This window comes from Amblyomma mixtum, chromosome 4 (assembly GCF_055824585.1).
Source record: "Amblyomma mixtum isolate Tamu chromosome 4, ASM5582458v1, whole genome shotgun sequence".
In the NCBI taxonomy this organism is placed as follows: domain Eukaryota; kingdom Metazoa; phylum Arthropoda; class Arachnida; order Ixodida; family Ixodidae; genus Amblyomma; species Amblyomma mixtum.
In genome coordinates this window covers 15,597,763-15,622,190 of record NC_143015.1, presented here as the reverse complement: position 1 = coordinate 15,622,190, position 24,428 = coordinate 15,597,763, and the positions used below count along the sequence as shown (strand labels likewise).

Below are 24,428 nucleotides of genomic sequence, written 5' to 3'. Positions count from 1 at the left end.
TAAAGTATTCGTGTAGTTTTTTACGCGAAAAGTTATTCATATCTTTATGGCGATTTAATATAACAGGTAGATTGTGCTTTATGGACTGCAATTTATAATTGGTGCGAAAATGAGGAATGAGCCAAGGGTCGGTGTTACGGGTAGCAACATTGTGTTCGTGGCGTGTCAATGAAGATACACGTTTAAAAAAAGATTGGAACTCTTTTGTGGAAAAGAGAAAAAGAGAAAGAGTTCTTGTTTGCATTCTTCTTTAAAGCGAGCAAATTCTGCCTTTAGTTCTTTTTCCATTTTCGCTAGATCTTTCGTCATGCTCGGTACAAAAAAAAGTGATCAAAATACAACACACTCAGTACAAAAAGTACTGAGCCAATATTATTATATATTTATATATATTTATATATTATATTATATTATATATTATATTATATTATATTATATATTATATATATATATATATTTCGCAAAGCCAATATTATTTTTCTCTGAGTGTGTGCTTGTTCCTGTATATATTTTGCTTTTTACTACTTGAACGCTATTTTCAATGCATCCCCCCTGCTTGCAAAAAGTCATCGTTTTCCTGCTGTTTTTGCGCCTGTCACCATGCATTAGAGCTTTTCTTTTTTACTTCTCTTTTTGTTGCCATCTGTATTGTATTTTTGATATATCCCTGTTCTCTTCTGTAATAGCCTCGGGCCAAAAGATTCCTTTATTTTTAAATAACTCTACATTTACCATTTACAATCCTACTCCAATAAAGGGGCCATTTTGTATTCCAAAAGAGTATGCAGAAAGATTAGTATGTAACTGATCAGTTCTGCGAAGACTGGCTTATGGGGACGGCACCGGAAGGCAACGCGTTTGAAATACACAAAGTGGGGGATTACGGTTCCAGCGAAAGTTATGAGCACCCACTGAGTGGTGCCCATCATGCGAGCAGCGAGAATATCGGTTTTGAATGATTCGATATCATGCATGAGGTCATCAGGGGTGAAGTGGCCACCGACGTTATGGATGACGCCGAGGCATGAGATGGGAGGATTAGGGGCATATGTTTTGATGGTGATAGGCTTACCGTGAAGCTGAAGATGCGTGATAGAATTTTGCGTGTGACGGCAGTGCCAAACAGTCCTTAACAAGGGCAAGAACCTATAGGATAGTGAGTAAACTTTAGTAATTCAGAAAACAAAATTTATACCATTAGAAGATGTTCTGTTTGCTCACTTGATTGAGCTGAAGTAGTGTGCACACTTAATTGGTCAGATGACCCAATAATTACTGTAATGTACAACTGTAAAGTTGAACCCACGAAATTCCAAAACAAGGTCTTTTACGGACCGAATACCGTGCGTATGCGCTCGTATCTAACCGGACAGCTGGTGGCCACGTCCGGACAGCTGGTGGCCACGTCATAACTCCGATCGGTGTCTGCACTTCAGGAATCCCGATCCGCGGAGTTACTTTCCCTGGTCGGTTTGCTGTGTTACCCGAGTGCTCTAAGGACCTCATACTCGGTTTGGATTTTCTTCAGGAGTACGGTGCTGTTATCAATCTGCAGGAGCTTATTGTGTCGTTTTCCACGCAGGGCCCTGTCGACGACGATACTGAGCCACGCAGGGCTAAGCTATGCGTCTGTGACGACCAGGTAGTTATCCCGTCAAGAGCCAGCATGTTTGTTACCGTAGAGTGCGATAACAGCCCCAGCACTCGTGGCATCGCTGAAACCAACATCTCGCTGCTCCTTGGTCGGCAAGTCTGTGTAGCTCGCGGAATTATTGAATTGAACAGTGGGCGAACCGAACTTCTGGTGACCAATTTCGGTTCTGCACCTCAGTGTTTGCCTGGCAAAACGGCTATTGCGTATTTCGAAGAACTTTGTGAATTCGCGGGACAGCACGCGTTGTCCGAAATCCCGGCATCAGTGGAGGCACCGACCACTCCCATCAAGACCGACGTGAACCCGAACCTCCCGTCTCATCTGAAACGCTGCCTAGAGAGCATTATCGAATCTTTCCGCGACTGGTTTGCGTCGACCTCTAAAGTTAGGCAGACTCCGCTCACAAAGCATCGCATTATTGTTGACGCAAACCAGCAACCGTTATACCAGCCGCCTTATCGGGTCTCTTCGAAGGAACGTGACGCTATTCGCCGACAAGTTCAAGAAATGCTCCAGGACGAAGTAATACAGCCGTCGACGAGCCAGTGGGCATCGCCTGTTGTTCTTGTGGCAAAGAAGGATGGAACCGTACGGTTCTGTGTTGATTACAGGCGTCTAAACAAAGTCACCAAAAAGGACGTTTATCCTCTGCCGCGGATTGATGACTCCCTGGACCGGCTACGCCACGCCACGTATTTCTCGTCACTAGATTTACGTAGTGGCTATTGGCAGATCGAGGTGGATGAGCGCGACCGGGAAAAGACCGCCTTTATTACACCGGATGGTCTGTACGAATTCCGGGTGCTCCCTTTCGGACGGTGCTCGGCTCCTGCCACCTTCCAGCGGATGATGGACACCGTGCTTGCCGACCTAAAATGGCAGTCCTGCCTCGTGTACCTGGATGTCGTTGTCATCTTCTCCGCTACGTTCGAAGAGCACCTGAGGCGCCTGCGCGCCGTGTTCGCCGCAATTCGTTCGGCCGGTCTTTCCCTCAAGCCCGAAAAGTGTCACTTCGCTTTCCAGGAGTTGAAGTTTCTGGGCCACATCGTGAGCGCTAAGGGAGTAAGCCCTCATTCCGATAAGACTGCCGCCGTCGCTGCTTTTCCCATGCCAACCGATAAGCGAAGTGTGCGCCGCTTTCTGGGCCTCTGCGCCTATTATCGGCGTTTTGTGCGGAACTTCTCCCAGATTGCTGAGCCCCTCATCCGCCTCACGAAAGATGCCGAACCGTTCTTCTGGGGCCAGGAGCAACAACAGGCCTTCGAAGACCTCCGCACTCGTCTGCAAAGTACGCCCATCCTTGGCCACTTCGACGAGTCAGCCGACACTGAACTGCACACAGACGCCAGCAACATCGGCCTCGGTGCGGTCCTTGTGCAGTGGCAGGATGGTCTCGAACGCGTAATCGCATAAGCAAGCCGCACCTTGTCACGCTCGGAGGCGAACTATTCCACCACTGAAAAGGAATGCCTGGCAATTGTGTGGGCAGTGACCAAATTTCGCCCGTACTTATACGGCCGCCCTTTTAGAGTCGTCAGTGATCACCATTCGCTGTGCTGGCTGGCGAACCTCAAAGATCCCTCGGGGCGGCTTGCACGCTGGAGCCTTCGCCTTCAAGAATTCGACGTCACCATCGTCTATAATTCCGGCAGGAAGCACAGTGATGCCGACTGTCTGTCTCGTGCTCCTGTTGAGGACAACGGAGCTGATCCCGACACCGATTTTGTTTTTCTCGGCGCCATCTCCAGTTCCGTCCTCGCTCAGCACCAAAGAGACGACACTGAACTACGGCCTCTCATTGAGTATCTTGAAGGAAGCGCTGAGTCTCCACCGTGAATCTTCTCACGTGGACGGTCGTCGTTCTGTTTGCGGTATGGCGTTCTGTATAAGAAAAACTACCACCCGACGGAAGCTGTGTATCTGCTCGTCGTACCCGCGGCCTTGCACGACGAAGTCCTGCCGGCGTGCCATGATGACCCATCTTCTGGTCACCTGGGTTTTTCCCGCACTTTGGCGCGTATACGCCAGAAGTACTACTGGCCCAGGGTTGCTGCAGTTGTACAGCGTTACGTCAGAACTTGTCGCGAGTGCCAACGTCGCCAGACGCCACCGACTAAGCCATCCGGACTACTGCAGCCTATTGATCCGCCACAAGCCCCCTTCCACCAAGTTGGCATGGACTTACTCGGCCCATTTCCACAGTCCTCGCTGGGTAACCGCTACATTGTGGTCGCCACCGACTACCTCACCCGGTACTGTGAAACTAAGCTCTCCCTCGTGGTACCGCTGACGAAATTGCGAACTTTTTCGTTCAAAACATTGTGCTTCGTCACGGTGCACCGACCATCGTTGTAACTGACAGGGGAACGGCGTTCACCTCGGCCCTTACGCAGGAGGTTATGCGCCTTAGCGGCACCTGTCACCGCAAAACAACTGCTTACCACCCTAAAACGAGCGGACTCACCGAACGGCTCAACAAGACGATCGCCGACATGATCTCCATGTATGTTGACGCAGACCACCGGAACTGAGACACCATACTTACTTACGTAACATTCGCCTATAATACTGCTCTGCAAGAAACGACGCGCTTCACTCCATTTCGTTTAGTGCATGGTCGCGAAGCCACCACCATGCTGGACGCAATGTTGCTTCCGAGCAGTACTCCCTCAACTGTTGTGGGTGCTGACCACTTCGTTCGTCACGCCGAGGCCGCCCGCCAACTCGCTCGACAGCGCATCCGGCACCAGCAAACCCACGACGCTCGCCGCTATAACCTCCGCCACAGAGCTGTTAGTTACCAGCCCGGCGAACAAGTCTGGGTTTGGAGCCCAATCCGCATGCGTGGACGCTCCGAAAAGCTTCTGCGCAGAACTTTCGGCCCCTACGAGGTACTCCGCAAAGTCAGTGAGGTGAACTACGAAGTTTTTCCCCTAGGAACAGTTCGCTCCTCCAAACGGCCGACCTGCGAAGTCGTCCATGTCGCCCGGATGAAGCCGTACCACGCCCGCTAGAGCTTCAGGCGTGTCTACAGCTGCCGCCGGACACATGCGGCGTCCCTTATCTTCGTGCTGCCCACTCCTGCGGCACCGATCGGTGCCCTTCAGAGAGGGGGAGCAATGCCACCGTACGAACCATTCAGTGGCGCCGTACCGCGGCCGAACTGTTTAAGCTGGGATTTGCCAAGCCTTGGGCACTCGAGGTGCTCGAAGAACGTCTTCTTCCTCGCTCGAGCAGCCTGCTGGCTGGCACGCCCACCTCGTCTACTTAGAACCTGGTCTGTTTCTTCAACCGTTTGTCGTTGACAATATCATAATTCTCATAATCATAATGATCGCGGTCATAACGTGTTTTGAACCCTGATTGGGGTGCAATAGTTGTAAAGTTGTCAAATCGATGCCCGAGATCGTTTGTGTTTTGAAAGTGGGAGATTTGGCGGTGTCCGCACATGAGATCCGTGATTGTTGATGCGAATTCTGAACGGTATAACTGTTCTCCCCGCTGAGCATGAAAGGTGCCACATTCCAGGAGGTAAAGATCATCTGCACTGTCGCTTGAGATGCTACCTTTTGAAGCGAAAGCTCCACTACGGGACCACGGGCTCCATCACGGGCCATACAAATTTGACCTTCAGTGTACACCTTAGTCAAGAGTAAGCTACGAAGCCAATGGGGCGAGAGCTTGGAAAGCAAAGGAAAGGCGCCTAACTGCCCTCTTGGAACAGCGGACATCTTAGTCGTGCTTTAAGCTACGTGGCGGTAGTGACAGATGTGCATGCGTTGGCATTGACAACAGGTGGCAGAAACGCGGCACGGAAGCCATAGGCCGTGGGCGTTGATTGTGTTCATTTTCTTTGGCGTTGAAAAGGGTTTACACTGCGATGATCTTAAGGAGAGGGAGTGCGCGTAACTGGCTCCCTGGGTCAGTGAACGCCTGAATCGCACTAATAGGTACCTGGGGTGATCAGAGAGAGATGTGAGCTGCATGTGTTAGCGCGGACAACGTTGTGGCAGACACACGGCACTGCTGCAACAGACCGCAGCGTTTATTGGGTGAGCGAACTCTCGCGATCAACCACTAACTGCCACCTGCCATGATGGCCAGGTGGGTGTGCTGCCTATCCAGTATCCGCACTCCTCAGTACAGACGCCAAACCCCTTATAATTGTCCGATACGCCATAGCTTTCGCTCTGTAACCAATTTCGGCTGTAGTTGCACCACACCATTTTTATCTGAAATAAAAAGGATGACGCTGTGTTTTTGGCACTAGTAATTTTGCGCTCATCGAACAGAGTTTAAACCTTATTGCATGGTGCGGATCCTTTGAAGCTACGGTTGCCAATTGCAGACGACTTATCATATCACAGATGTTTCTTGCACGCCTAAACACAACGCGCGGGGGAGCAGGGATGACTTCTTTAATCCTTTTACTGTGTAGAAGGATGTTGTGGTGTTTATTAAGAACCGCATTAACACTGGGAGTTGATGCAGAATGTGCAAGAACAAGATTGACTTGAGAGTCCGGGTGTGGCTTCTTTTTGCCATTTTTGAGTTCGCGCTGGTCATGCTTTGTAGCTTTCTTCATCGAATCGTGGATGACTGACAATGGGCGCTTCTGTCGTGCTAGATCTGCCCGGAGTGTCTCGCAGTTTGAGTGAAAGTCCCCTTCTTTGGAGCAAATGCTACGAAAACGTAGGGATTGACTGTAAGCGATGGAGGTTTTACAATGTCTAGTGTGACTGCTTTGAAAGTGTAATTACTGGTGTCGGTCTGGGGGTTTTCTGTAAACTGTTGTCTCAAGTTTGTTTTCCGCGATGGGCACCTGGACATCAATGAAATTCATTGTCAAGGCTGAATACGAAGAGAAAAACAAGACGTTAGTGGGAGCGCTGTTAAAGTCGGAAATAAATAGTTTTTCCTCACCATGTGTCAAAACCATAAATATATCATCGATGCATCTTCTTTAATATATTGTTTTATATAGAGAACTATTGAGGAATTCCGTCTCAAGTACAGCCGGGCATATATTAGCTTAATTTTGTACAATTTTTGTTCCCTTTGACGTAACGCTTAATTGTACATAGTGGTGGCCATTAAACTCAAAGTTGTTTAACTCAAGTATCAGGTTTAACAGCTCTTTAAACATTTTGCCGTCCACAAGTTTAGATTCTAAGCGCTCATACGAATAGCAGACTGTTTTGATGCCATCAGCAGGGACTATATTGCTGCACACTAAAGCAAAGACCAGGGTATCCAAAAGAGAATCATCTCGAATAACCGTGCAAAAAATTTCGCTCAAAAAATGGGTGGTGTCCCTAACATAGGAAATATATGAGAGGGATACTTCTTATGAGGCTGTCGACATAACTCGATGTTCTCAGTAAGGGCCCCAATAACAAGAGACGATTGGTCTTCCCGGATTGTTTGAGTTTTTGGAAGAAGATACCGTCCTGGATTTGAATGAAGCAGAATAAAACCTTGTGCTATGTTGTCATCAAATTTCTTTTTTGCCACACCTAAATAGATTCTGAAACGTTCTTTTTATACTCTGCGGTGAGATCAATAGGGATAACACAAACTGGCGGGCTAGTTGGTGGGAATCCATACGATTTCAGCTGCGCGAACACGGTTAGGAAAAAACAGACAGAAAGGGGGACAGGACAGAGCGCTGAACTATCAACTTTATTTCAAGAATGACCAAGACCCCGCTCTTAAATACACACGCCACAGAAACGCCCACCTCGGGGATCTATCTAAGCACAACACAATCAGAGCGTGAACGAGTATATTATCACTTTTCCCCGGTTATCAAGGATACAAAGAGCATGAGCACTAACAAAGGAAAGACTAAAAACCCATCGTTATCCCATCGTGTTGTAGCAATGTCATTCCTGTGTTTTTAGCCTTTTTTCTTGTGTTTTCTTAAGAGCTTTATGCACCCTCAGCCCTGTTGTTCCATGCTTTTTACATGTCTTTCACCGGTCTTTCACCGAAGGGCAGGGTTAATTGGAGAGACATGGGAGAGGACTTTGCTCTGCAGTGGGCGTAGTCAGGCTGATGATGATGATGATGGCGATGACGATCGCACCTGTCTGCAGCCCTGGCATTGACTCAATTCCGATTTTGAAGCTCTCCAGAACCCTGCTTGCCGTTATATTTTCTGTTATCGAACAAATACCGCAATCACCATGAAATCGAAACTCTCCCTACCACTTCTTTCTTAGCACAGCTCAGGGGCTTCATTATGCCTTTTTTACAAAATTTACCGCAACCGATGCCTCTAAGTAAAGTTATTAACTTATCATTCCGCATTGATCACCGCCATAAAGTAGAGATTCATCTTGTCACGCAAAATGTTTTCATGACTCATTCATTCTCTGAACTTATGCAAGCTGAAACCACCGTCACCATGCATCGCTATATTCCAGATATGCATTTCAATTCAATTTATTCTCCAGTTATAAACTGGAACGTTCTCCGGGCTAAAAGGACCGACTGGGCCTTGACTGAGTCCCGGAGACGTTTACAGAGCAGCGACAGGCAGTACATACGGAGAAATACTATACAATACAAAAGTTAAACAGAGTTTACACATATAAAAAGTACATACATATATACAAAGCACACAAAAGAGGACACTTATACAGAGTTATATAACTACAAAATGCGAGGAAGAAGGCAATTACAATTTACTAAAGTATTCGTGTAGTTTTTTACGCGAAAAGTTATTCATATCTTTATGGCGATTTAATATAACAGGTAGATTGTGCTTTATGGACTGCAATTTATAATTGGTGCGAAAATGAGGAATGAGCCAAGGGTCGGTGTTACGGGTAGCAACATTGTGTTCGTGGCGTGTCAATGAAGATACACGTTTAAAAAAAGATTGGAACTCTTTTGTGGAAAAGAGAAAAAGAGAAAGAGTTCTTGTTTGCATTCTTCTTTAAAGCGAGCAAATTCTGCCTTTAGTTCTTTTTCCATTTTCGCTAGATCTTTCGTCATGCTCGGTACAAAAAAAAGTGATCAAAATACAACACACTCAGTACAAAAAGTACTGAGCCAATATTATTATATATTTATATATATTTATATATTATATTATATTATATATTATATTATATTATATTATATATTATATATATATATATATTTCGCAAAGCCAATATTATTTTTCTCTGAGTGTGTGCTTGTTCCTGTATATATTTTGCTTTTTACTACTTGAACGCTATTTTCAATGCATCCCCCCTGCTTGCAAAAAGTCATCGTTTTCCTGCTGTTTTTGCGCCTGTCACCATGCATTAGAGCTTTTCTTTTTTACTTCTCTTTTTGTTGCCATCTGTATTGTATTTTTGATATATCCCTGTTCTCTTCTGTAATAGCCTCGGGCCAAAAGATTCCTTTATTTTTAAATAACTCTACATTTACCATTTACAATCCTACTCCAATAAAGGGGCCATTTTGTATTCCAAAAGAGTATGCAGAAAGATTAGTATGTAACTGATCAGTTCTGCGAAGACTGGCTTATGGGGACGGCACCGGAAGGCAACGCGTTTGAAATACACAAAGTGGGGGATTACGGTTCCAGCGAAAGTTATGAGCACCCACTGAGTGGTGCCCATCATGCGAGCAGCGAGAATATCGGTTTTGAATGATTCGATATCATGCATGAGGTCATCAGGGGTGAAGTGGCCACCGACGTTATGGATGACGCCGAGGCATGAGATGGGAGGATTAGGGGCATATGTTTTGATGGTGATAGGCTTACCGTGAAGCTGAAGATGCGTGATAGAATTTTGCGTGTGACGGCAGTGCCAAACAGTCCTTAACAAGGGCAAGAACCTATAGGATAGTGAGTAAACTTTAGTAATTCAGAAAACAAAATTTATACCATTAGAAGATGTTCTGTTTGCTCACTTGATTGAGCTGAAGTAGTGTGCACACTTAATTGGTCAGATGACCCAATAATTACTGTAATGTACAACTGTAAAGTTGAACCCACGAAATTCCAAAACAAGGTCTTTTACGGACCGAATACCGTGCGTATGCGCTCGTATCTAACTTAAAATCCGGTTCCACATGCGGAATAAACGGCGTGATCTAGCAATCCAAATCAAGTACACCACTAGCCGAGCGCTTAGTAATTAGATACGTACAGGCTAGGATGCAACCGTAATACTGCGGGGGGGGGGGGGGGGGGGGGGGCTGGCTGCCTGTTTACAAAGCCCACACAGTTGCAGTGCTGCCGACTGTTTTCGCTATACATGCAACTGGATGTCATACTCGCTACTGCTGGTGCATAGTGGGTTTCCGTCAGTTGTACACGAAATACCACCGCCGCCTGCATATGAACACCTGCGTGATGACCAGGCATTTTTACTAAAAAAATTGTAATTTGCTTCCTCATTTTTCGCACCTCCACAAGGAGTTAGTAATCATGAGATTGGGTACCCGAAGCGAGATAACGTGTGTGTCGCACGTGCTGCTGCGAGGCGATAATTGAGAGCTAGTCTTGAGAGTAACCATTAATTTGCTCATGCACGCTCTTTTAGACTGAGCACGAACGCAGTTCTACATAATTCGGCGCCTGAAGCAAAATGTCTCTATGCACCACCTACGTGACCTCCACAGACGACGCGAGTACTCACGTAACAATACACACTCGCCGACAGACCTTACCTCCACGCACTTTTAAAGCACAGAGTAATGGAGGTGACCTATTCATGTTGAAAGCTGTAACCTGGCAGCGCACTAAAAAAATACCTGTTACAGGCCACATTAATAAGCGTTCACTATGCATATTTTGTTACCTAAAACTCAGAAACATGTTTAGTTTCTATAGCATATATGTTTATATGTTTAGTTTCTACAGCATAATACAGCATATATGTTTAGTTTCTACAGCATAATACAGCATATCAAACGTTCCTCTCGATCTTGTCCAATCATACAAATCCCTTGGTGTTCATATTTGTCATGATCTTACGTGGAATACGCATATTTCAAACATCATATCATCCGCCAACAGAACACTAGGATTCTTAAAGCGACACCTACGCTCTGCACCTCAGCATGTCAAGCTCCTCGCATACAAATCATTAGTCAGATCAAAATTAGAATACGCATCTCCCATCTGGTCTCCAAAGCAAGCATATCTCTGTAATTCAATTGAAGCAGTTCAAAACCGAGCAACTAGATTCATTCATTCATCGTATTCTTTTGATATCAGCATATCATCCCTCAAATCACAGTCCAGCCTACCTACCCTTGCTCATCGCCGCTACATTGCTAGTTTATGTTTGTTTCACAAGTTTTTTTACTCTGAGCTACGACAGGAACCCTACATCTGCGCACCACCACCACGCATCTCCCTCCGCACCGGCCATCAGCAGCAAGTGTCACGACCTCGCGCCCGCACCACTACATTTTCTTCATCATTCTTCCCCCGGACCGCGAACGACTGGAACGGCCTTCCCCGAGAACTTGCTGCTATCACATGCCAATCATTGTTCATCGAAGAAATCACGCGTGTACTTGCTCAGTGATAATCTTATATTTGTATAACTTTTAACTTATCTGTTATTCATTCTGTTCTTCATTTCTGTGTGCCCCACCCCGTATGTAATACCCTCTAACGAGGGTCTTTAAGGTATTAAAGTGAAGTGAAGTGAAGTGAAGTGAAGTTTGGTTCATAGGTGATAGGGTGCAATGTCTCACAGCGACCTCGGCAATGAGGGACGCCGTAATGAGGGCTCCAGAATATTCGGCCAGGTGCACCTGCCGACGCGCTTCTAGTGGCGAAGAAAAAACTAATGGGTGGCGCTATGTGACAAACTGGAAATGGTTACCGAATCTTCTAGATGACGAGCCAAATTTTCTGTGGCTGCAGAGTCAAGCGACGAGACAAGTGACACATGCAAAACGGTTCGCCTGCAAACAGGTTGCCGTTGCCTTTATTGAGGGTCATTCGATGAAAAACGTCCCAGCATTGTGCTCAGCCATCTCCGATTTGTTAAAAAAAATTCATGGAAAACAATTTCAGTGTATGTAATCAAAGCCTAAAATAATTTTGCCAGAAAAAGTCACTGGTGAGGTGACCACAGTGTGAACTTTTCGAAAAGGTGAGAAACCAGACGCTGCTCAATAATAATAACAATATAAATATTAAGAAAAGAGCCAATGAACTTTATCATGACATTTGCACAAAATCTGGCATTGGATGCGATTCGGAGCCCGCATTTTTGTACGGCATAAATATCTTTATGCTTTTAAAGAGACTGTGAAAATGTACCATTTCTGTCATTTAAAAAAATGTCAACTTGCTCTCGAAAAATTTAAAATAGCCATTTTGCTTCCATAGATGTCTGAGACATATAAAAAATGTTACAGAAGATGAAAGTGTGCAAAAAATAATACTCATGTTGTCAAAAAGTAAATTTTCAGCGATAAACATCGCTTAATTTCACCCTTAGGAGCTAGAAATAAAATATAAACAATACCGCTTTAAGTAGAACAATTTACTTCTGAAATTTTCTGAAAATTTAATCGAGGTAACGTTTGTTTAAATCGAGGAAAGAATTTTTGAAGTTGAGCTATCGCACGCTGCAAGTTGCGTCGTCTCTTAATGCCTCTTCACCGCAAAGCACGACCCCGTAGACACTGTAGCAAGATGAAATGTAGATAGAGGGACCTGGTTCACCCATGTGATTAAAACTGCACATCCGTCTTCAACAGAGACACGACCGCAACTGTAAAGAGGCTGAGCCTCTATGCAGGCGAAGCCCGTTCATGCGAGCGAGACACCTCCTCGCGAGCAGGCAGCACGCCGCCGCGCTCACCGCCAGCGTGTCTCCCGTCCCCGCCGCCGCGGTATGCGCGCACGCGCTCTCAGCAATCATATTCAGACATAAAGCACTTGTGTTACGCCTGCCATGCCAGCTGGTCGTTCGTTCCTCGTGGTCCACGCGGCACAGCATGGTAAATACCCTCTTTTTTCTGCTCTTGGCTCCCTGGCACCAAAGCGGGTCCGTTCGAAGTTCGAAAACGAAACGAGTTCGCTTTCAACATTACCACCCGCCGAATTTCATGCAATGTCTGCTTTAACTCCTACCTTAAAAATGCACGACAGCGGGCGATGGCAAATTGAAGTGGTGATCTGGCCACAAATGTCGCGCCATGCCAGGGGCTGTGTTCTGCGGTGAAGGAAATTAGGAGACGACGCAACTTGCGGAGCTTTTTTCCCCGTGGGTGTTGCATAATCCTCCTCGCTGCTCCGGCCCCTGCTCTCCCGCTTCCCTCCTGTCCTCATATTCTCCCTCCTCCTTTTATTTTCTTTCACGCCTCTTCTTCGTCAGAAGGGAGCCCTCCGGCGCTGGTCATCGGACAGTTTTCTCGCTTTTTTCTCCCCTCTCGGCGGCGTTGCCGCGGCGGCGGCGCGGCGCCATGCGACACACCTCTACCGCCTTTTTCTCCTTTGAGCGGCTTCTATCGCGTAATAACATGGGTAAAATTTTTAATAAGTCGCGTGTCTCACCCTCTCTACACGTGGCATTTTAGTTGTTTCGTGCAAAGAAAGCTATTGCGAAAGTATTTATAAACACGGCGTCTTACTGCTTCACGATATTTGTCTCAAAATATTTACTTTGTGAAATCAACATCCACAAACGTTAAAACTGCGCAAAAGGCGAGGACATAGGCAACGAGTATCAGACAAAACACCACGGGTGCAGATTTTTTTGCTTCATCTTGCTTGGATTCCGGGGAACACAAAACAGAGACCAGAGTAGAAGAGATGTGGTTTAGTGTTCGTCCTTGCGAGCTAGTTTGTTCATAGCTCCATAAATGTTAGAACTGTGGAAAAGGCATATGTCATCTGTATCCTCGTACTTCGCAGTTACAACATTTCTAGAGCTATGAACCAACCAGCCCGCAAGAACGTCCTAATGAAATCAACTTGTTCACTCGCCATAACACGATCTAATCGTGCTCCGTCGCGTCATTTCTGGCCATCGAGTCCATGTATTTCTACCACACGCGCAAACCACGAACTAATCGTATTAGGAGCGAGAAAAAGGCGGGAAAACTGTCACATGACCCGACGCCGGCTCTTCTCGGACGAGTAGAGAGGTGTGAAAGAAAATAAGAGGAGGAGAAGGGGCCTGAGCAGCGAGGAAGATTATGCAGCATCAACGAGAAGAAAGCCACTTGCGGAGCGAGAGCTCAACTTCAAAATTCGTTTGTCGCCGTAAACAAAAATTAAGGCAATGAAAATTTCAGAAATGAAAGGCAATAAACCGTTCCATTTAACCCGCCATTTTTTGTTTTTCCTTGGACCACCTCAGGGGGAAATTAACGTGCTTATGGCTCCAGATGCACCTTTTGCAACTTTCTTATTTTTTTTTTTTACTTTCTTTTACACAGTGTTCAACTCCTGTAACACTTGCTATAGCCAATGTACATCTAGAGAGGCACAACAGATATTTTGAAATTCCGAGAGAAGTTTATTTTTAAAAAATAACAAAATTGTACATTTTCTAAATCTATTTTTAAAAAAAATGTGCCCTATAAAACTGCGTAATCTGAATCACATCGAAAGCCTAGCTCTCTCTGCAAATGTCAGTGAAAAATTAGATATTTTCTAAGCATACGGAGTTTTTATTAATTATTAGCAGTGTCTGGTTCCCTGCCTTTTCGAAATTTTCTAACTGCGCTCACTTTACGAATACAATTTTGTTTCGGCAAAAATATTTTATGCTTTGATTACGCACACTGAGATAAGTTTCCATGAATGTTGTCGAAAAAATCCAGATTGTTGAGCGCGACGTCTGGGACGTTTGGCGTGGAATGACCGAGTTTTCGCGTACATGGACTCAAAAGACTCGATTATGTAACTACACAATTCCTCGTTCCCTCGTTTACACTCCACCAACTGCCCTTCCTTGCCTTTCAGCAAAAACAGGCGACAAGCTACCGTCAGTCCAAACACAGCGCAATTTCACACACGAGAACTGCGATCTAATCCAAGTTTGTTAGATATGACAACTGCAAAAATGAAGACCTAAGTCATGACCGCATGCATTTGGAGCAGGTAGGCTCCCTACAAACTTAGTCGAAAAAAATTGGGAAACCAATTAGAATGAAATGGTGCCAATTGGGAGGTCAGTACGTCCAATTGGGTGCCCAATGGGACCAATTGGGCATCCCGTTGGTCCAATTGGTTTTGTCATTTCCAATGGGTCACCCAACTCACTCGTCTAGGCAGCATTTCAAATCAGAAAGGTGTTCAAGAATATTAGGCACAAATAGCCAGCACATGATTGCATTTATTTACAAAGCATATAATGTGGATCCAAAGAATACTGTGTTCACAAGATCATAAATTTGATACCGAAGAATGTGAAAGAAAGTGAAACAATAGCATATATACATTCAGCAATAAATCGTGCAGAAGCAAAAACTACTAACATAGTAACATCACTTAGATTGAAAGATATTTACATAGAGGCTTCAGACAAATAGAAATCAATTGAACAAAAAATCTGCCCCATCCCATTTGTAATACAAGATGAACACAATTTATGGCCAGACAAATGGTGTAGTCGATGAGTGAATTTCTTCTTACAACTTCTGTGTCAGAAGCAATGACAATTTGTTGCAAAAATTTCAGGTTTTGTAGCAGAAAGGATCGGTGCAGTGAGATGACTGCACACAAAAAATCACGCAAAAATGAAACTACGCAGGGAAAGAAAGTGCACAGGCAGCACTCTATGAAATGCACAGTTAGCAAAGGATGACTTAAAGACTTTTGCTTGTCCTTCTTTTTTCTTGTCCCGTCCGCCGTAGTGGCTCAGTGGTTAAGGTGCTCGGCTGCTGACCTGAAAGACGCGGGTTCGATCCCAGCCGCGGCAGTCGAATTTCAATGGAGGCGGTATGCTAGCGGCCCGTGTGCTGTGCAATGTCAGTGCGCGTTAAAGAACCCCAGGTGGTCGAAATTTCCGGAGCCCTTCACTACGGCGTCTCTCATAGCCTGAGTCTTTTTGGGACATTAAACCCCATAAACCAAACTAAACCGAACCTTTTCTTGTCCCATATCACCTAAGGACCACAGTCCACTCTGCTAGACTATATGCGTGCTACAACTTCGCTCACTTCACTGTTCCTTGCCAATTATTGTGTGTGTAACGAACATCATAGAGATCGCAAGCTATCGTACTATCATGAAATGATGCATTGCACAGCCCTTAAGTTTCCTGAAGCACAAGTGCCGAGCAACCCATGGAGGCTCTTCCTGGTCGCTAATTCCTTTCATCAGGGTCTAGCACTGCCATGCATGTGCTTTTGCCGCTGTCCGGTGATCTGACATATCAAGAAGGCCGAGGTCAATTTATGAGTAGTGCACGATTGTGCAAGATAGTTAGCGCTGTTTAAAAATGTCACAATTTAGGCCGTGAGTTCAAAAGAAGACAAAAAAATGTCATTTTCCAAACACTGCCTCATTACTCTGAATTGAAAATGTGTGGTAAGATCAAACTGAACAATAGATTCTATTGAACTATTAAAAATTTCAAATATTTCTCCACTTCTACTTTCCCCAACACTGTCATGGAAACAGTTTGCACAATAGTTAAAAGTGATGGCTGATTTTGATTATGGTAATGTTTTTAAGGACACTTGTGCAGTTGTGGCACAAAATTAGAGCCAAAAATTGATTTTGTAGCAGCATGTAGCAGGATTTGCCATTTGAAAAAGTAGCTCACCACTGCTAGATTGTTAGCAAGTTGACAATGCATGAGACTGCCATTATATTCTTTTGTCAATCACAGGTAGTCTTAATTCACTAAACCTGCTCAACATAGGACACATCAAGCACTCTGAAAAAAAAAAAAACATCTAAGAGTTCACTGATAGATATTTGTCAGTTGACTAGTGACATTGCCAATAAAAGAGTTCAACAACTTTACAGTGCCAGTTATGGACACCTGACAGGGTTAATTGGAGAGACATGGGAGAGGCCTTTGCCCTGCAGTAGGCGAAGTCAGGCTAATGATGATGAATTTGGCCACATTTAGGTTAAGGCAACATACAGAATGCCCCTGTGTGATGTGAGCACACGTTAAGGCTGCAGATAGACTCATCCATGAAGAATGTCGTCGTCTGCAAATGGAGAACCCCAAGCGGTCCAAATTTATCCAGAGCCCTTAACTGCAATGTCTCTCATAGCCTTAGTCTTTTTGGGATGTTCTATAATTTGATTTTTAAGAGCATTAGCTTTTACTACTTACGTTTCGCAAGAATACGCCTCTCTGTAATGGTCAAATTGACCAAAACAGTCATCATGTGACCACACTATGTCACATAGCAACAGTGGGCGCGTAGTTCCTCATTTGATAACTATACTTTCGATCCTTTATATATGTGCCAGCATAGTGGCCACCGATATGGGACTGCCCGGCAGCACCATTTGCATAACATTTGGGGGCCACCCATTTGACTCAGAATGTTCGAAGTGGTGTCAAATGACTTGGAATGTTCCCGAGGATAAAATTACTAAAAGATGAAACTCAAAACATGTGTGGGATTCATACCGACGACCCTTCTTCCCCAAACCTCTGACGACCTTCAGACGACCATTACGGCCGAACCGTTTGTCACAAGGCGTTCCAGATAGTGTCAAACAATTCAACGTGTTGTGATGCACTCGTTTGTAAAATTAATGAAATAATATTGTCACGTAGCAGTTGGTACAGGTAGCGCCGCGTCCAGACAGCAGAGGAACGCCAACACCGAGATGATGCCAGCGCACACCGAGACGGCCAGGATGGAACGTCGAGCTTCTTCTTCTTCAGCAGCGAACAGCGTGGCGCACGAGCTGCGTGGCGAACAGCCGCCGAGCGGCTATTGTTGTAGACGCGGCATTACCCTCCCTCTCGGAAAGAGCATCGGCCCGATGCTTTAACAAGAAAATAAGGAGAAAGAAAAAAAAAACAGAGTAACGCACAGCACTTAGTCACTGAATGTCTCACGAAAAATAGGGCTTCATCCGCACTACATGAACAATCTCTGGTCTCTGCTGACGGCGAGTAGTCCGGGAAGCCCCATCCGGGAGAACTTCATAGGTTAGGTCGCTTAGCTGACGGAGAACTCGGTAGGGGCCGAAATACTGCTTGAGCAGTTTTTCGGAAAGTCGAATGGGGGTCCATACCCACACTTTGTCGTCCGGGGCGAACGTCATCAGTCTGTGGCGGCGGTTGTAACGTCGGGCGTCACGGTCTTGTTGATTCAGGATACGCACTCTTGCAAGTAGTCGAGCTTCTTCTGCGCGAAGCGTGAACTCCTCGGCGCCAACGTCGGGGTCGCGGCCATCATGGGGCAGCATTGCTTCCAACATTGTCGACACTTCGCGGCCGTACGACAGACAGAAGGGCGTCCTCCGCGTGGTTTCCTGTTGAGCCGTGTTATACGCGAAAGCAATATATGGCAGGATATCGTCCCAAGATCGATGCTCAACGTCAACATACATCGACAACATGTCGACGAGAGTTTTGTTGAGGCGCTCGGTCAGGCCATTCGTCTGGGGATGGTAGGCGGTTGTTTTCCTGTGAGTAGTGCCACTCAGCCCCATGAGGGATTCCAAGAGTTTGGCAGTGAAAGCGGTGCCTCTATCCGTGATAATTGGTGCTGGAGCGCCATGCCGGAGGACGATACGTTCCACGAAAAATTTGCGCTGGAGGGCCTTGGTTTCAGCGTAGCGCGTAAGGTAATCAGTGGCGACGATAATCCACCGGTTTCCCGAAGATGAAGTTGGAAAAGGGCCGAGAAGGTCCATGCCAACTTGCTCAAACGGGAGTCTGGGCACTTGAACGGGATGTAAAAGTCCAGCTGGCTTGACAGGGGGTGTTTTTCGTCGTTCACAATTGCGGCACGTGCGTACATAGCGTCGTACAGTCGCCGCAAGCTTAGGCCAGTAATAGCTCTTTTTGATCCGAGCCAGAGTGCGGGCGTAGCCGAGGTGACCTGCGGTGGGCTCTTTGTGACACGCCTGCAAGATTTCTTCACAGATATTCGCTGGAAAGACGAGGAGGTAGTCGCTTCCGGTTGGAAAAAAGTTGGCTTTGTACAGCACGTTGTTGCGCAGACAAAAGGAGGACTGGGTTCTTGCGAAGGGCTGGGGAACCTCCTCGGTACGTGCTTCCAGGAAGTCGATGAGAGGTTTCAGCGCCGGGTCCTCACGTTGCTGACTGGAAATAGTCGCTGTCTCTACGGCTGCGATCAGAGGAAAGTCCGGTTCGTCGTCGTCGCGCGCAGCCTCGACTGGATATCTGGACAAGCAGTCGGCATCGTTGTGCTGGCGCCCTGATTTATACACGATGGACATGTCAAACTCCTGAAGGTGTAAACTCCAACGCGCAAGGCGGCCAGAGGGATCCCGTAAGTTCGTCAGCCAGCAGAGAGAGTGGTAGTCGGTTACAACTTGAAATTGCCGGCCGTACAGGTAAGGTCCAAATTTGTCACAGCCAATACCACGGCAAGGCATTCTTTTTCGGTCGTGGAATAATTAGATTCAGCACGAGACAGAGTGCGGCTGGCGTATGCTGTTACGCGCTCAGCGCCGTCCTGCCACTGGACGAGTACAGCACCGAGACCCACGTTGCTGGCATCTGTGTGGACGCGAGTCTCCGCACGAGAATCGAAATGTCCAAGGACAGGCGTGGTTTGCAAGCGTCGCCGTAATTTATCAAATGCCTGCTCCTGCTGTTCTGTCCACGCGAATCGGACGTCCTCTCTTGTAAGATGCGTCAACGGTGCAGCAAGTCGGGAAAAGTTGGCAATGAAACGCCGGTAATACGCGCAAATGCCAAAAAAACGCCGGACCGTTTTCTTGTCCGAAGGAACGGGAAAGTTGGCGATGGCAGCTGTTTTAGCAGGATCCGGCCGGACTCCACGATGGCCGACGACATGGCCCAGGAAAAGGAGCTCCTCATAACCAAAGTGGCATTTCTCGGGCTTCAACGTCAGGCCGGCAGATCGTATAGCCTATAGCACGGTCAAGAGGCGCTGGAGGTGCTCTTCGAACGTTGGCGAAAATACAACAACGTCGTCCAGGTATACCAAGCACGTCTGCCATTTCAGGCCCGACAAAACAGCGTCCATCATTCTCTGAAATCTTGCCGGAGCTGAACACAAACCGAAAGGAAGGACCTTGAACTCATAAAGGTCATCCGGCGTCACGAACGCTGTCTTCTCGCGATCCCGCTCGTCAACTTCGATCTGCCAGTAACCACTTTTTAAGTCCAGCGAAGAAAAGTAGCGCGCGTGCCGCAACCGGTCAAGAGAGTCGTCAATGCGTGGTAACGGGTAGACGTCTTTCTTGGTAACCTGGTTAAGCTTCCGGTAGTCAACGCAAAATCGCAGACTACCATCCTTCTTCTTAACCAAAACCACAGGCGAAGCCCACGGGCTCCTCGACGGCTGAATAACACCATCCTGCAGCATCTCTGACTTGTTCAGCTATGGCTTCACGCTCCCGCAGTGAGACACGGTATGGGTTTTGTCGAATTGGTCGGGTACTGTAGTCCGTAATGATGCGGTGCTTAGCGAGAGGCGTCTGTTTGACTGCCGACGTAGACGAGAAACAGTCTTGGAACTGATGCAGTAGGCCGACTAGGGTCTCCCTATCGGCTGGGGGTAAGCCTGGGTTCACGTCGAGGATCAGCTGAGGTGTGCAAGAATTGGACGTTTCGCTCTAGAGGGCAAGGTAGTCGTTAATTTCGGTGATGCCCTCGAAGTATGCGACCGCAGTGCCCTTGGCGATGTGTTGCCGTTTGGTCCCGAAATTCGTTAGAAGGACATCTGCCAGGCCGTTCCGTCGTGTGACGATACCTCTGGCGATGCAGACCCCATGAGAGAGCACAAGCGCAGTGTTCTGTTCTGCTACGCCGTCAGCACTGCACCGGTCGTCACAAATGACGGTAACGAGGGCACAGGATCGCGGAGGCACGGTCACATCGGCGTCGATTATGCGCAGGGCCACTCTGCGTGGTTCGGTGTCGGCTGAAATCGTTCCAGGGGTCGAAAATGTTACCAGACAATCAGGAAGGTTTATGATGGCACCATGCTCACGCAAGAAGTCCATTCCGAGGATCAGGTCTTTGCAGCAGTGCGGCAGAACAACAAAAGTGCCAACAAAAGCAGAATTGGCAATGGTGACTCGAGCAGTGCATCTTCCGGCAGGCCTCATGAGGTGACCGCCAGCAGTACGAATTTGAGGTCCATCCCATGCTGTCTTTACTTGCTGAGGCGATCCGCGAGGTGCTTGCTTATTATCGAAATGTCCGCGCCTGTATCGACTAAAGCAGTCAGTGGGTGCCCGTCAATGTGAATGAGGAGGTCGGCGCTAACTGCATCGGTGTCAGGGAAACTCGGGTTCACAGAATCGGTTTGCGGCGGCATCGGGATCTCGGCATCGCGCTCCGCGGCGTTCGGGGGTCTTCGTTATATCCGTTGTCAGCAACCTTCCCCCCAGAGGTCGCCGCTTTCAGTTTCCCCGGCGCGGGCTTGGAGACCGCCCCACAGTCCATCTGAGAAAGCCTGGCGGCTGGGCGACGTGATGCGTGCGGGAGACGGAGTTCGGGGTCGGCGGTTAGAGGTGGTGTCATGGGCAGCAAGGTACTCCTCTATTTCGTGGGGTCGCTCACCGAAACGGGGACAGGAAGCGTCACGTGGGAAACCCCGGAGGCCGATTTCACGGTAGGGGCAACGGCGATACAGGTGGCCGGCTTCCCCGCAATGGTAATAGAGCGGCTGCTGATCAGAAGTGCGCCAAACAGCCGCCTTCCGGGCCGGTGGATGCAAGGCAGGTCCTCGCTGAGGCCGCTGGTAGAATGACGGTGGCGGAGCTGTTGGCGGCGGCGGGTGGTACGGCAAGCGTTGCACAGGTGGCAACTCGGAACGAAGAGCCGCGGCGTAGCTCATGGGACGTGGCTCCGGCATGACTGGAGGAGGCGGTGAAAATGCTTGGCGAATCTCGCCGCTGTAGTGCCGGAGCTCCCATTTCGCTGGCTGGCCCCCCTGGAAACAAGCGCTGCGCGCTCGCCGACGCTCAAAGCAGGCCCAGACTTTCTCGGACAAGTCGCGACATGCAGCGTGACTCACCCCGCCGACGCGGCGCCCACACGGACCCTTCCTCCTCTCCTCCTCTCCGTCGGTGCGAACTCCTCCGCCGCTCGCCGGCTCTCGACCATTGGTCTGATTTGAACGGTGGCCAGTGATTGGAGGATTTGAACGGCTGGCTACCGTAACCGTTACCAGCGGCTATAAAAACGGAGCCGCGCTGAACCCGAGCAGCAGACGGGCAGCAGAAGAGCCATCACGCCGGAGCTACGCTCGCCGCCGGGGCCGCCCTTCTTCTGTGTGCCTGTCCGTGGTGCTCTTACCCTTGTATCATGTAAAAGCCCTTGTACATACTGTACATAAACGTCCTTTTACTCACTGTCGCCTCGACCGTTTCCTGGCTCGGACACCCAGTCCCAACAGTGGTGACAACGGTGGGATGCCCCAGTCCCAACAGTGGTGGCAGCGGTGGGAGGCCAAAGACCCAACAGTGGTGGCAGCGGTGGGATGCCAAAGACCCAACAGTGGCGACAGCGGTGGGATGCCCCAGTCTCAACACCGCGCACAACCTCGGTATGAGCCGCAGCCGTCGGATCAGACGAGGCAAGGGTCAGTTTCTGCAGCTCTTCACGGACCACCGAGCGTATGAGCTCACGCAGCGACGCATTGTCGCTGGACACGCTCAAAGAAGCCGCACTGGCGCTTGGCTCACCGCACAAGGAGTCATTTCGGCGGCGGCGCTGATGCAAGGCCCGCTCAATGGCGGTCGCCTCTTTGATGAAGTCGGCTACCGTCTGCGGGGGATTCCGGACCAAACCAGCGAAGAGTTGGTTCTTTACACCTTGCATCAGGTGGCGGAGCTTCGCGGATTCCGCCATATCTGGGTCATCGCGCCGACAAAGACGGGTCACGTCCTCGGCGAACATGGTAACGGTCTCATTAGGCTTTTGGACGCGAGCGTCCAGGAGGCGCCGCGCACGATCCCGGAGGTCCGTGATAGCAAAGGTGTCCCGTACCTGCTGGCGGAAGGTATCCCAGCTTTGGAGATCGCCCTCCCTGTTCTCGAACCAAATCTTGGCTCCGTCTTCGAGGGCGAAATACACGTTCCGCAGCTTCTGCGCAGGGCTCCATTGGTTGAAATCGGCAACCCGCTCAAACTGGTCAAGCCAGTCTTAAACGTCTTCGAAAGTGACGCCATGGAAGCTGGCTGGCCCGCGGGGTTGCTGGAGCGTCAAGTGTGAAGCGCTAGCCTGAGCCATGGTGGTATGCTCACCAGGTCGATGAGTGCGTGCCGCTTTTGGGAGGAGACCAAACTCTGGGATCAGTCCCAGGAGGCGGCGGCTGTTGCGGTGAACGGGCGTGCCGACAAGGGGTACAGTCAAACCCGGTTATAACGAATAGCGTGATTTAACGCGAATAGTTCGTTGTATGTAGTATTTCGTTATAACCGAACCCGCTTTTAACGAACCTTTAACGAACCTCAGTACCAAATTCGTTATACACGAAGTCCCGAACGGCAGAGCGAAAACGCGCTAACGAAAAAAAATGTCGCTCACCATGAGTAAGGTATTAAGAAATTTTTTGCAGAGGAATGCACACTTATTTGCAGTAGGCAGTGATTTTTGCCTGAACACTGCATTTAGCTGCATCAGTGAGAATCACATTTTCGACGCGCGACATCATTTCCACGAACTCCAGTCCGCTTCCTTGTATTCCGGAGCAGTAATGTGCTCCTCGGAATCTTGAAGTGCGTGGCAACGTCAGCCTTTTTTGCGCCGCGCCCAACGCGGCGAATCATCTCAAGTTTGTCGGAAAGCGGCACGGCACGCCGCTGCTTCGTCGTCATCTTGCAGGATGTAGCGGCGGAATGTGTCGACAAAGTAGGGACGTCCGGAAGCGAGCAGCACGACTTGCAAACGCGAGCAAAGAAAGCTAAGAAGACGCGGGAAAGCGTCGCGAGGCCGCGCATGCGCAGTGGGGGGAGCCCTAAGCTACTGCAGAAAAGCCTCCCGGGCCGATTGCCCTGCATTTCATGAAAGCGCGGCGCGGGGGCAGGCAGCGGGGCGTCGCGACATGGAACCGGCGCAGTAGCGCGTTGGCGGTCGTTTGACGACCGATTGCAGGCGATAGCGGCGATCGCGGCGACTGCGGCCCGGAAATGGCTGCCTAGAGACACTGGATGCGGGCACAAAGGCGCGTTGGCGGGCGTTTGGCGAGCGATCGCGCGCGCTGAGAGTTCGCTGTATCCAATGTGTAATTCGTTATAAAAAATACATTTCATATGGATAACGATATCACAACTTTGAGTGTTCGTTATAAGGAATAATTCGCTCTATCTGAGTTCGTTATATTTGGGTTTGACTGTAACTGGTCGGGACTCGATGAGCGGCTGTCTGAAGAGGTGTTGGACATGGGACGTCGAGCCCGCAACCTCCACCTGTGTCACGTAGCAGTTGGTACAGGCAGTGCCGCGTCCAGACGGCAGAGGAACGCCAACACCGAGATGATGCCAGCGCACACCGAGACGGCCAGGATGGAACGCCGAGCTTCTTCTTCAGCAGCGAACAGCGTGGCGCACGAGCTGCGTGCCGAACAGCCGCCGAGCGGCTATTGTTGTAGACGCGGCAATATAACGAGGAAATATACCAGATTCAGCGAAAGTATCTGG

The 24,428-nt window shown here is 48.4% G+C and overlaps 1 pseudogene; it reads right to left on the bottom strand.

The window, feature by feature from the left end:
* LOC149345751 (uncharacterized) overlaps positions 1-24,428 on the bottom strand; it is a 124,098-nt pseudogene that overhangs the window by 65,727 nt on the left and 33,943 nt on the right.